Source organism: Malaclemys terrapin, chromosome 4 (genome assembly GCF_027887155.1).
Source record: "Malaclemys terrapin pileata isolate rMalTer1 chromosome 4, rMalTer1.hap1, whole genome shotgun sequence".
NCBI lineage: Eukaryota > Metazoa > Chordata > Testudines > Emydidae > Malaclemys > Malaclemys terrapin.
The window spans coordinates 151,042,886-151,057,783 of record NC_071508.1 but is presented as its reverse complement, the minus strand read 5'-3'; the positions used below and the strand labels follow the sequence as shown (position 1 = coordinate 151,057,783).

The 14,898-nt window shown below is 44.4% G+C and overlaps 1 protein-coding gene across 1 annotated transcript in view; it reads left to right on the top strand.

The window, feature by feature from the left end:
- The window catches only part of TOGARAM1 (TOG array regulator of axonemal microtubules 1), an 87,529-nt gene that overhangs the window by 2,777 nt on the left and 69,854 nt on the right, over positions 1-14,898 (top strand). The gene's annotated exons all lie outside the window — the stretch shown is intronic.

Sequence of the window (14,898 nt, the reverse complement as noted above, 5' to 3'; positions counted from 1 at the left end):
ATAGCTAATACACTCCCGCTAATCCTAGTCTAAATCAGACAAACCCTGAATTTGAGCATAACATCCATAAATTAGTGACTTATCCAAGGTCATCTGAAGTCCCTTTTAGTTCTGCACTGAACAGCCTTTCATTCTCATGATTTGTTGGATGTTCATGAAAAGTCTGGTTTCAGAGTAGCAGCCGTGTTAGTCCGTATCCGCAAAAAGAACAGGAGTACTTGTGGCACCTTAGAGACTAACAAACTTATTAGAGCATAAGCTTTCGTGGACTACAGCCCACTTCTTCGGATGCATGAAAAGTCTGCCTTTCTGCTAAGACTTCTTAAATTAAACTGGTTGTTTAATTTTAGCATGGGTTACTATCTAGAAAGCTAACTCATAATGAATGTTGGTTAGAAAATCAGTCTTACTGAAACAATTCCCCCCACTGAATGTTTACCATTTAAAAGTTAATTTTCAGTTATGTAACTATTCTAAACTCCATATTTTGGTCATATGTTTCACTACCTTGAGCTTTCCCCCCTAACTAATTTGCCCCACGTAATGGATATAGAACCACTGAGAAATTGAAAAGGGGGGAGATTCATTCTGCACAAGCACATTCCTTAATCAGTGTGTATATATCTGTGCTAATATCTGAAGTGATGAAACTTTCAGATTGGCAGTCCTGGGCACTGATGTCATATGTTTATCCACAGAACAGATAGTCTAGGTAAGAGTTTTAATGCTGGCCTGCAGAGATCATCTCTGTGGGTTAGAAGAGATTTCAGTCAGTTCTTGTCCTCATTTCTGAGACTAACAATTATATTAATGCTAATTGTGTAGGTAATTGCTAATTGACAGTGTACTAATTGTAAACTGAATCAAGTTGTATACTGTGGTATGCATTAGTGTCACAAATCTTTCACCTTTTTTAAAATTAGGAAACTTTTCATGAATGTAGAACTTCAGAAATTACCTCTTGTTCACTGCTTGAAGAGACAATCCTCTCCATGACATCACAACTAGTTGCTGTGAAATGGTTCCAATTTTTTTAAAGTGAATGTGCTTGCAAAAGTGGACATATCTGATGCCTGTAGATTAGGGGGAGCCCTCAAAGGGGAAATCCACTCTCAAAAACAATGGGCAAAAGTGGCCATATTGATAACAGTTGAGACTAAAGGCTCTATTTAACCACAGAATTAGTAAAGTATGGCGGGAATGGTGTAAAATTTCCCCACACCACCCCATCAGTGTGCTTGCTTTGACCTGGAGAAACCGCCTCAGATGGTATTGAATTGTTCACTACAGTTTCTTATTCTACACAGAACTTGCGCAGGAAATCTTAAATTTTTTAGCACAAACTTTCCTCTTATATTTATCCCACCATTCTTAGGCCTGGTCCCCACTAACCCCCCAATTTGAACTAAGGTACGCAAATTCAGCTACGTTAATAACGTAGCTGAATTCGAAGTACCTTAGTTCGAACTTACCGCGGGTCCAGACGCGGCAGGCAGGCTCCCCCGTCGATGCCGTGTACTCCTCTCGCCGAGCTGGAGTACCGGCGTCGACGACGAGCACTTCTGGGATCGATTTATCGCATCTAGACAAGACGCAATAAATCGATCCCAGAAGATCTATTGCTTACCGCCGGACCCAGAGGTAAGTGTAGACCTACCCTTAGTAATGTCATCTTCTACCATGCTAAATGCACTGTTTTCCTCTTGGTGTTGGCACACCTAAAATATTTGTAGACTAGAACTTGAAAAAGTGTGTGGCAGATGAGGAACCTACAGCTGCACCAACAATTTCTTCAAAACATAAAATTGTATTTAAAATGCAAGGGGCTGGATTGACAAAGGGGTTTAGGCTCAGTGTTGCAGTGCCTAATTTTAGGCACCCTTCTGCCAATGGACTCCTCAGCCCTGAGTTAGCTGCCCACCTTCTCTGTATAATGCATGGGGTGCGTTAGGTGCCTAAGAATGGGATCAACAAAAGCAGCAAGCTGAGCAGGGACTGAGCTGTCTAAAGTAGCTAATAGGAAATACCTGGGTGAGATGTGGCCTAAGCTTGGTCTCTGAAAGGGACTTGGGGGGCCTACCTCCATCTGGGATTCGTATCTCCTGGAGTTATGTGCCTAAAACCTTTCTTGCTAGGGAGGAAAAAAACGACAGAGGTGGTGCCTCCTGTGACGGGTTGGATCACAGAAACCCCCTTGGGAGCTGCCACCCGATGTGCAAAGACTACCCCTGCTTCTGTTTTCCCTGCCAGCTCAGGACTCCAGCACCCTGTCTTGCTGAGCCAGACACTCCCGTCTGGCTCCAGACACAGACCCAGGGTCTGAATCACTTGTCCCAAAGCTGCAAGTTTACCTGAAATCAGCTCGCAGTAGCGTGCTTGTCTTTAGCACTCAGATGCCCAATTCCCAATGGGGTCTAAACCCAGATAAATCCGTTTTGCCCTGCATAAAGTTTATGCAGAGCAAACTCATAAATTGTTCGCCCTCTATAACACTGATAGAGAGATATGCACAGTTGTTTGCTCCCCCAGGTATTAATACATACTCTGAGTGAATTACTAAATAGAAAGTGATTTTATTAAATACAGACAGTAGGATTTAAGTGGTTCAAAGTAGTAACAGACAGAACAAAGTAAGTCACAAGCAAAATAAAATAAAATGCGCAGATCTATGCCTAATCAAACTGAATACAGATAATTTCCTCACCAGTTCCAGAGTGCTCCCTTTTACAGGCTAAGCTCCTTTTAGCCTGGGTCCAGCAATCACTCACACCCCCTGTAGTTACTGTCCTTTGTTTCAGTCTCCTTCAAGTATCCTGGGGGGGGTGGAGAGGCTCCTTCTTTAGCCAGCTGAAGACAACCTGGAGGGGTCTCCCATAGGTTTAAGTAGACTCTCTCTTGTGGGTGGAGACCCCCCTCCTCCCTCCTATGCAAAGCCCAGCTCCAAGATGGAGTTTTGGAGTCACCTGGGCAAGTCACATGCCCCTGCATGACTCAGTCTTTGCAGGCCGACGCCATTGTCCACATGGCATCTTGCATGTCTCCAGGAAGACTTCTCATGTGGATTGGAGCATTCCAAGATGCATTGTTCCCTAAGTGTCTCCTGATCAGGTACTTAACCTGGCGAATTCCTTCCTAAAGAAGCTGACCAAATGCCTCACAAAGCTTACTTAGAAATCAGGCAAGCATACAGCCCATATTCTTAACCTCGAGTAGAAAATGATATATATGTACAAATAGGATGAATAGATATAGTAGACCATAACCCTTACGGAGATATGTTACATGGCACAGGCAGCACAAAACATATTCCAGTTATGTCATACATACATTTATAAGCACCCCCTCCCCATAAAGCCTTATGGGGTACACTGTCACACCCTCCCCCTGAACTTACTGCCAGAGACTTGGACACTGTCCATGGCGGAGGCAGTACCTGTAAAATTTCTGTTTGTTTCTGGTCACACTTCCTTTCAGTACCTTGAAACCATATGATGTCACTCCTGGGGGTTCTAGCCCGTTTTGGGGTCCCTGGTCCCCAGATGCTTGCAAACAGGTAGGGATGTAGTATTGCTAACAGAATGCAGGCAGCAATACTCATTAACGTGGAGTTATCTTGGCATTTAGCCCCCAATGCCATGAGGCGGTGTGCCTCAGTTTCCCCTTCTACACAGCAGCATAGGCCTGTTATGCTTTTGCTGCTTTTTACAGGTATGGGCTGTAAAGTAACATGCTGGTGGGGCTGTCCTGTCACCATCCCCAGCATGTATAACAGCTTATTCCACGAATCAAATATGTTCCACATCTTTAAAGGGTTTACCACTAGTGTGAATTCTTTTGTTTTAACCCATAGGTGAATTAGCAAAAGACACAAGGTTAACAGCAAATCTACAGTGGACAGGCTTCGTTCACTTAATTGGACTTGTTTAGCATCTATTGCATTTTCCCAGTTCTCTGTGCCCTCTGGTAGACCTTCTGATGCAGATTCCTCTGCCTCTTTGGGGGAGACTTCTAGTTCGGGCATGTGCTTGGGTCTTTGGCCAGGAAAGGGTGTACTACAACCATACTTGTCCTCGGCCCCTCCCTCTAGAGTTTCTCTGGGCTGGGCCCCACTCCCTCGTGAAGTTCCTCCCATGAAGAGATTTCCCCCCCCCTGTCTTGGAGAGAGAGTTTTATCTCTTGCAAGTGTAGCAAGAACAGCAGCTTTCCCTGGGGTGCTCTGGACCCCTTTGGGCACCCCACTTTCTGTTTCCAATGGGTCAGCTGGATAGACCCCCTCATCCTGGAGACCTGACCCCCAGGTTTCCTTTAAAACCTGATCCACAGGAGAGGGGGTTGGCATTTCGAATGCAGACTTTTCACCCTCCTCCTGGGAAAGCCCCTCCCCACAAAAGGTGGGTGGACTCTCTGGCCCCCCCTGACCTTCCATTTGGGCTTCCCTCTTTGGGCTCCCCGCTGGGTCCGACACTCTTGTGTCCCCTGAAAGGGAAGGTGATCCTGCCCCAGCTGTGGACTCACAGCTACCAGCTACAACAGACCTCTCACTGGCCCGCAAAAACCCTCCCCTTCCACTCGGGTTGGGCTGGCACTCAGCTATAGAGTCCTTGGGGCCTGTTCCCACCACAGTGGTCCCCAGGACCCCAACTTCCACCTTTGGGACACACACCTCTGTGCACCCCAGGGCAGGCCCGGCCCCCTGCTGACCTGCAACTTCCTGGCAGTCAGCAGCTGTGGTAGCCTCCTTGCTACAAGGTGGTACATCCCCCTCCCCCGGGGAGATGATTAGGGGACAGGAGCTGGCTTCATCCAGCTCCTCCCTCTGGAACTTCCCTTGAGCCCCAGAGCTACAGGAACCCAGCTCCTCCCTCTGGAACTTCCCTTGAGCCCCAGAGCTACAGGAACCGGCTACAATCAGCCCTGCCCCCGAATCTGCATCCTTTACTGTTGCAGAGGAATCTAAGAGACACCCTCCTATTCCCCCAGCAGTCTGTGTGACTTGGCCCCCCCCTCTGGGGCTTTTGGCACAAGATTCCTTCTCACTGCTAACCAACCCTGGGACAGATTCTGCCACACTAAAGAAATCATTCCCCAGTAGAAACGGTGCAAAATTGTGTGCCACCGTTGCAACAGTCAGTTCAGCCTGCAAATCCCGAGTTTGCATGTGTACTTTAGCTAAAGGTGCAAGGACTTTGTAACCCCCGACCAGCTCTAATTCTGCCATTTTACCTGGCAACAAATCCTTTTCTTGGATCAGGTCCCTCCTGACCACAGAAATCTCAGCACCCGTGTCCCTTAATCCAAGAAGCATTTGACCATTCAATTTAACAGCATGCATATGCTCACTGCTTGGTTGTGTGGAAGCAAGCTTTACAAATCCTGTGTGGAAAGAGGCCACAGCCTGGCTCTGAGAAGCCGCAGCTTCACTCAGTAAGGGACACTTATTCCTCAGGTGCTCAGTGGACTTACAATGATAGCACCTCTTGGGCTCCTCTGCTTGCACAGGAAATTTGGGTCGAGTACCAGGGGAATGGGGAGGTGACCGCCCAGCCTCTTTTTTCCCAGACCCAGGGGTAAAACGGTGATTCTGCTTTCCCCCAACCTTATACCCTTCTGCCAGTGGTTTGTGTTTGATTGCAGCTTGGGCTTGTTCATAAGAGTCAGCATACTCAGCTAATTCACCCACTGCATTTACCTTTTTGTCCCACAAATACTGTTTTACCTCATCACTGCACATATTCAGGAAATGTTCCTGAGTAACTAGATCACACATCCCTTCAAAGCTGGTAATGCCTCTCCCCCGCACCCATTTATCTACCAAATCTCTCATTTCATTGGCATAAACCACATTACTTAATCCAGATCCCCTCTTAAGGCTCCTGAATTTAACCCTGTAGGTTTCAGGTGTAACCTGAAACTGTTTCAAAACCAGTTCTTTAAATTTACCATAGTTTGAAGCATCATCAATAGGCATCTTATTGAATATGTCCAGAGCTCTGCCTGTCAATTTTGCTATCAATGTGGTCATCTTCTGATCTTCAGGGATGGCATGGAGGGTGCACAGTCTCTCAAAGGTGATGAAATATTCGGCGATATCGCTGGACTCATCATACTGTGGACATAGCCGCTCCCATTTGTGGATTTTTGGGGAAGTGGAGCCAGCAGGGGGAGGGTTTCGTCTCTTTGACTCCATAACAGCCAGTTCATGCTTCCAGGCCTCCCTCTGGGCCTCCATAGCCCTCTCGTGGGCAGCTGCCTCTGCCTCCGCTCTCGCTGCCGCCCTCGCTGCCTCTCTCTCTGCCTCCATGGCACTAATTTCTAATTGTCTTAGTTCCAGCCGTCTCTTATGTTCACTTTCTCTCTCTTTTGCTTCCAACCTGGCCAGCTTTAGTTTAATAGCAGCGTCACTGGTACTCATTGTCCTGCTTTCTCGTGCTGGGCTACAACCACTCTGCCGTTCACTGGAACTGAGATCACTAGTACTCATTGTTCTGCTTTCTTGTGCTGGGCCACAACCCCTCTGCAGTTCACTGAAACTGAGATGCACTCAGCTCAGGGGATTCTTAGTTAACAGAGAGCTTCCTTTTCTGTCCCTACTTCCCTTGCCCGAAATAAGCAAACAGAAAATAACAAACCAGTAACCACTTTGTCTGTTCTCCAGCCACCACACGTAAAACTCACTTAAAATCACTACCAGTATCTCAAAGCAATCAACTGTGCACAGATCCTGCCGACTACGCCACTGTGACGGGTTGGATCACAGAAACCCCCTTGGGAGCTGCCACCCGATGTGCAAAGACTACCCCTGCTTCTGTTTTCCCTGCCAGCTCAGGACTCCAGCACCCTGTCTTGCTGAGCCAGACACTCCCGTCTGGCTCCAGACACAGACCCAGGGTCTGAATCACTTGTCCCAAAGCTGTAAGTTTACCTGAAATCAGCTCGCAGTAGCGTGCTTGTCTTTAGCACTCAGATGCCCAATTCCCAATGGGGTCTAAACCCAGATAAATCCGTTTTGCCCTGCATAAAGTTTATGCAGGGCAAACTCATAAATTGTTCGCCCTCTATAACACTGATAGAGAGATATGCACAGTTGTTTGCTCCCCCAGGTATTAATACATACTCTGAGTGAATTACTAAATAGAAAGTGATTTTATTAAATACAGACAGTAGGATTTAAGTGGTTCAAAGTAGTAACAGACAGAACAAAGTAAGTCACAAGCAAAATAAAATAAAATGCGCAGATCTATGCCTAATCAAACTGAATACAGATAATTTCCTCACCAGTTCCAGAGTGCTCCCTTTTACAGGCTAAGCTCCTTTTAGCCTGGGTCCAGCAATCACTCACACCCCCTGTAGTTACTGTCCTTTGTTTCAGTCTCCTTCAAGTATCCTGGGGGGGGTGGAGAGGCTCCTTCTTTAGCCAGCTGAAGACAACCTGGAGGGGTCTCCCATAGGTTTAAGTAGACTCTCTCTTGTGGGTGGAGACCCCCCTCCTCCCTCCTATGCAAAGCCCAGCTCCAAGATGGAGTTTTGGAGTCACCTGGGCAAGTCACATGCCCCTGCATGACTCAGTCTTTGCAGGCCGACGCCATTGTCCACATGGCATCTTGCATGTCTCCAGGAAGACTTCTCATGTGGATTGGAGCATTCCAAGATGCATTGTTCCCTAAGTGTCTCCTGATCAGGTACTTAACCTGGCAAATTCCTTCCTAAAAAAGCTGACCAAATGCCTCACAAAGCTTACTTAGAAATCAGGCAAGCATACAGCCCATATTCTTAACCTCGAGTAGAAAATGATATATATGTACAAATAGGATGAATAGATATAGTAGACCATAACCCTTACGGAGATATGTTACATGGCACAGGCAGCACAAAACATATTCCAGTTATGTCATACATACATTTATAAGCACCCCCTCCCCATAAAGCCTTATGGGGTACACTGTCACACCTCCTTCTTCCCATTAGCACAATGGTTAGAGCATTCACCCAAGATGTGGGAGACTCAGATTCAAATTCCCCTCACCCCCTGTTTGATGTGGACAGGCATTTGAACCTGCATCTTTGGACAGTGTCCTAACCACTAGCCTTTGGATAGCCTTGGAAGGATTAGATTTTTGTTTGTTGTAAATGTCAATTTCACTGTACACCCACAAACTCATTAAAAATATTTCTATCACTAATAACTGAAGTTTACAGATAGGCAAAATTAGAAAAATGCTGTGCGAGAACTTTAGTTTGATTTAATTATATTTACTCTGTATATTTGGAGCTGTGATGTTGACCGTTTGTTTTAATGGTTATAAAGCTGTAACTTTTTTAATCTCAATGTCTGCTGTCATTAAATAATTGTCTGACCCTTATAATTTCCCACAACAGTGAAAATGTAAATTGATAAACATGAAAAATGCTTAAGCCCCATGATTTTGCCCAATTGAAAATTTCAATGATACAAATAGAAAATATAAATAAATATCAATATTCGTTGAAATTAAAAAAAAAAAAAAATTCTGCCAAGCCTACCTATGGAATATTCTGATGTGGGGAGGTCTGTCTCTCCTGCTGGAGCCATTTCACTTTGTATATATGTTCACTGGTCCAGAGATAGAGTGAAGCTGACGCAGTCACTAGCTGAGTGGTCAGGACCCTCACCTGGCCTGTGGGAGATCCACCTTCATTTCTCTGTTCCAATGAGTATTTACGTGAAGTGGAATGGCTTCAACAGGAGAGATTGAAGGACCCACCCCAGCATATCTCATAGCCTGGTTGTTAGTGCACTCTCCAGACAGGTGGGTTCACATCCCTGCTCCAAGATGGGCAAAGGGGCTATTTGAATCCAGGGCTTCTGTATCCTGGATGAGTGCTCTCAATGCTGGGCTAAAGGTTATAAGGGGGACACCTTTTCCTCATCCTCCAGTGCTGTTACTTTGTTTAGGTTTAGGGCCTGATCTGTAAGGTAATTTCTGAGAACACCTTCTGCATTGGGCCCTGTAGGTGAAATAGGCAGGAGAATGCCTAGTTGGAGGATCCTGTTGGGGCTTAGGCGTGAGCGAGGCACGTGGGCATCAGGACTGAGGTGGCTTTGTGCATGGCCAGTGGCAGATTTTTAGATGACTAAAGTAAACATCAACAAAGAATCCTGTGGCACCGTATAGACTAACAAATGTATTGGAGCATAAGCTTTTGTGGGTGAATACCCACTTCGTCAGATGCGTCTGACGAAGTGGGTATTCACCCACAAAAGCTTATGCTCCAATACATGTTAGTTTTTACCGTGCCACAGGACTCTTAGTCTGGATCTGTAAAAAGCAACAAACATGGCTACCTCTCTGATAAAGGAAACATGGGTGCCTGGGGACTTCAGGCATCTATCGGGGTTAGGTGGCAGTTGAGTGGGAGTTTTGAGGATCTGAATATTGGACTTAGTTGCTAAGTGGCAGTTGGGGCTAGATCCATGGTGTGATTTAGGCATCCAAGTTTCTAGCCTTTGGGTTGCAAAATCATCATTCTGAACATGATATAGACCAATGTAATATCTCTTTCACGAGCTTGCTGACAGCTCCATTACTTTTGCTGCTCAAGGCTTTGCCGAGGCGCCATTCAGTGAAACTAAAAAGACTCTACTTGCTTTCACTACTGCTGTTCAGAATTCAGTGGTTAGTATGATAGGATTATCTTCCAGAGTGAAGATGCAGTCTGTAGGACTGTATCTGAACTAGATTTTAAAAAAAAGGAACGGTCTGCATCTCCTAAACCTTTCTCAGAGACACTCAGTCCCCTCTGGAAATGTTTTCTTTTCCTGTCTTTCCCCTCCACATGACTTAGAACTGTCTAGCTCATGTCCATTTTATAGTCTGTCTATTCTTATGTTTTAGTTGTCTCTAAGGCAGAGTGATGACTTTGAGGTGTTTGAATTTGAAGATTTTGTCAGTCACACTCTGCCTCTGGTAATCCTATGTGCCCCTTGTCCACTCTTACTTGAAGGGTGGCTGAAGAACCAGAAAATTCCTCAACCATGACTCACTTTACATTAAAATGTAACTCTTCCCCACCTAACGTTATACCCATACACTGCTAAGTACTTGCCAGAATAAGAGTCAGCATCCAAATTCTGGTGATTCTGAAGAGTCCATTTCTGACCTAAATACACGTAATCACAACATGCCAGCCAGATCTGCTTCATTTAGCCATGTTCTGAGTGAAGTGCTGGGTACAGTTCAACCACTAGTATAGAATGTGTGAAATTGTTATCCACACAAATTACAGAAACTGCTAGAGCATGATGTCTTAAGTGTGTCTTGTAATGGTTTTGAAAAGGGTTTGGCTCAGTCTACACTAAAAGGCAAACCATTTCCAACACCAGTTGAAAGGGTTAAGGGGAGCATGTTGATATTTGTGAGATTTTGGAATTGTTCTCTGCGGAAAGTGCCCATCATTAAACTCTCACATCTCTACTAAGTACTGTATTAAACGGTTAACCAATAAGCTTGATGCTTATTGGTTTCTGTTAACGGTTAAACTCCACCCTTTGTGACCGGGGTCCCTCTGGGCTGCCAGAGTCCGTCCTGGTTACTGGCCCCGCGCCCGAGGTCCCGGTTGCCACCATACTGCTGCCCGGCATCCCGTTGCACCCATGGTCCGTCCTGGCTGCTGGGACCCCAGGCACGCTGGAATGCCGGGTAGCAGAGCCCTGGGTGAGGGGCCGGCAGCTGGGGTGCCAGGATGCTGGGTAGCAGCAGAGACCTGGACACAGGGCTGGCAGCCAGGATCCCTGGGTGTGGGGACAGCAGCGGAGCCCCGCGTAAACCATGGGGGTGCTGCAGCACCTCCTGCGCGTCTAGTTCCCTGGGTAAATGTTTAACCCTGTAACCAATAGAATTTTAATCGGTTACACAGTTACTGTTTTTAAACGTTATTTACATGCCTCGTACTTAGTATGTTTTAATTATTAAAACAAACTCCCAACTCGCCTATTGACAAAAACTAGATAGACTTCCTCAGGACAGACCTAAAGCAAAATGTGAGTAGATCCTGATTCTGGGAGTAGCCATCGTCCTTTCCACTATTAGACTAACTCAGGCCTGGCTCGTGCTTATAGTCATTAATCACACTCCTTCCCATCTAACCATTTCTTCACTTGGTGACCAAAGGTATCAATGTCTCACCCATCAGAAGTGTGCCGTTCCTCTTCAAACTTCTATAAATTCTTTGTACCTGAATACTCCTAAAGACAAAGTGTGGGCTGTATCAGTTTTCCTGTGGAATAGGTAAAGCATGTAGAATTTTATTCTTGTTCATTGCGAAGGGTAGCTGTGTACTCCCCACCACTCTTCCTTGCACTTCCAGTGCAAGAAAATAACAAATAACCCCTTGAGGGAGAAGTCTAGAGAGAGAGGAGGGCAGGTCTTTAGAGGAGATTGAGAACTACTGTCCTAGTTCTAACTTTTGTACTGGTGACCCCTTTCACATAGCAAGCCTCTGAGTGCGACCCCCCCCCTTCATAATTTAAAAACACTCTTTAATATATTTAACACCATTATAAATGCTGGATGCAAAGCGGGGTTTGGGGTGGAGGCTGACAGCTTGTGACCCCCCCCCCCCATGTAATAACCTCGCGACCCCCTGAGGGGTTCTGACATCCAGTTTGAGAACCCCTGAACTAGGAAGACCACTCACTGAGAGAGCCATGAGTGCCTCTTGCCTATTAGACTATGTATTGGGTACTTTTAGGAGCGGATCAGTACAGCCATGCTTAATTTCACTCTAACCTGATGGGTCTTAACGTCTTCATAACCACTGCCATAAAAAAAGTGTTTCCTAATGTAGATGGACTTTACCTTTTGATACACTGTCAGTTGGTAGGCTGCTTTTAAACAATGAAATATTAGGCTGATTAGATAAACTAAGAATTCTGCTGCTCTAAACTGTTAATTTTATTGTTAATTCATCCTCATATCCCAACCCATTTGTTTGTTTCATCCCCCTTTTCTTGTCTGAGTTGCATCTTGTCTGAAACTAGATTATAAATTCTCTGGGGCAGGGACTCTTTATTACTTGCTTTCTGGTGCCTGACACAATGAGGTCCTAAATGCTTGGAAAAAATAAACGTTCATGTCCTTTGGGGAAAATTCAGTTTTGATGTAAGTACACGAACTCCATGCTTTTCAGTGAAGATGCATGTGCTCATGCCGGTGCTGAATTGACCATTTGTTCGCTGTACTTGGGGACATCATCTGCTAACTGAAAGAGCTGATCAGCTCTACTTCTTTATGATGTGACTCTCTCAGGACTTGGAAAACCAAAAAGAGAAAAGGCTTGGATAAATCTTAATTCTTAGGTTTTGATTTTATGAAAAATAAAACCGCAAACTACAAAAATCACAGAAAAATATTTAGAGTATCTGACCTCTTGTGTAAATATAACGTTTAACTATTAATTTAGGGACATTCCTTTGAGCTGAGTTCGTTTAAAAATTAACTGTTGGAGCCATTTAATAGCTGAAAACTTACGAAATCAGTTTAATGTTTAATATTTACAGCTCTCTGGTGGTGGTGTTTTTAGGAAGACACTACATAGTTTTTGGTGATTACTGACCCCCAAGACTTATATAGGTTAGGATAAAAGATGTGATTCTGGAATGTGTAAACTAATGTGTTCTAAGGGTATGTCTGCACTACAAATGCTACATCGCCACAGCTGTAGGGCTGCAGCCGTACCGCTATAGCATAGACACTGCAGCGACAAGGGTTTGTTCTGTTGCTGAAGTAAATCTGCACATCTACAAATGTTGGCAGCTAGGTCAACAGAAGAATTCTTCCATAGATGTATCAATGTCTACATTAGGCTTAGGTTGACTTAACTACATCCCGCAGGGTGTGAAATTTCTCACAGCCCTGAGTGATGTAGCTAGGTCATTCAGTTTTAGGTGTAGACCAGGGCATGTTTGAAAAGTGTTATGTAGCCTGTGTTAAAGCGCTTGCCTCCGCACAAGTTGCCACAGTTTGACAAATCATTTTACTTAAACCAGTGCAGCTTTTCTTTGTGGACTCTTATATCACTTTAAAACTTTTGTTCGGTTCAACTTGTACCTGTACATTTACAGTTTCAAGCTAAATTCTTGTCAGGTTCAAACTGCCAAGAAGGGTAACGTGAGTTGCAACATTTAAAATAAATCAGTATAAAATTACACCTCTAATTACATGAATACAAATTTGTGTGCAGCACAGGTCAAACACGTTCAAAGCTGGTTGAGTTAAAGCCTACCGGGGAGCTTATTGCCCTGTCTACATTACTCTACAAACATACTACAGTAGTTAAAACATGTTAGCTAACACTCTAACAGCACCTTTTATCCAAGCCCTGTACCAGGCTGAGTGCAGCAGCACACGCGGTGTTAGGAGCAGGGTCTGGACTGGAAACTTACCCTACTGCCCTTAAGATAACAAAAGCAACTGCTTTGTCTTTGTGTTACATTACTGTATAGAGGAGCCATCTGCGCTTTTGTCAACTTAGTTTTGATTTTTGCAAAGTGCCAAGCACATTTTTGGACTCTAGATAAACTTAATATCCTATTACTATGACTTCTTCTCTTTGGTACAGTACTGATCATGTTTTCTTCTAATCAGTTATTTCAAATATGCTGAGCCACACAGTGTAGAACAATCAAGTTAAAAAGGAGAAACTAAGTCAAAATATTTTGGTTTTAAAGCTGCAAATGGTTATTCTAAAAATGAATACCAAGGATGTTGCCAATTTCTAGAAGATATTCAAGACCATGTCAAGTCTCGTGAACCCCTCTTAAAAATGAATATTTCCAGGGATTTTCTCTTTTACCAAAGTATAAATTATAAAAGCAGAGATATTGGAAATATAAAATTTGTTTTTGTGACATGTTTGTTTACACACTATGTATTAATTATTATTTATCATTACAGTATTTTTATTGCATTATGAAAATGGCAACACTCTTCCAAGATCTCACTTTCGTAGCTGGTACCACTTTGAATAAGCCTGTTATAAGACAAGGCTCCTATGTTTCATCAAGGAGTATTAGTTGTGAAACAGCATGAAGGTATTTAAGAAGCCAACTCAGAGTTCTTCCTACATAAGCATTCAGGTCTTAAGCATTCAGGTCTTGAGCAGTCCAGGTAAACAATGCACGTTACAACAAAGCTTAAACTTGTTCTTCAGAATCATTTTAAAAACAATACTAGCTGCCTATTTAATTTTAAAAACAGCAAAAAATATCCACCTCCCTTTCCATTTCTTATAAGGAGTCTTGAAGGTTAAGTCTCCTCAATGTCCCATGCTGCCCGGCGTCCCTAGGGACAGCTCTGTCTGCCATTAGGGAATATTTCCCCTAGAACTCCCGTAACATTTCATGATCCCCCAGGGGTTCACAAACCCCAGTTTGGGAAACATCCACCTAAATCAGTGCCATCAATATTTTACACCAAGAATATCACCTTGATTGATCGGTCCTTCAGCACTCATATAGATTGCTCCGATCACAACACGTCTTCGATTCTTCTCTTATCCTGGCCTTCCTTCTCCATGTGTAACCATGCCTTTTTCACAGTAAAATCTTCCCATTTCTTTGGAGGTCGGCTGAGTGGTTGTTTCAGTTCCCCTAGGGACCACTCGGTGACAGCTGCAGTCCATTGAGTGTCAGTGAGCCTTGCTATATGCCCAGCCCGTCGCATTTTACTGTACCTGCTTTCAACAACGACATCCTGCACTCCACTCTGCTGTCTGATCACTTCACTGGGGACTCGGTCGCAGATTGAAATGCCCAGAATTCTTTTTTCCTTCGCTGTTTCCATGACAGACAGTTGTTGCTCCTCTATCTTTGTCAGCACCATGTTTCTCTGCCGGACAACATTGCTGGCAGTACTGTTGAGT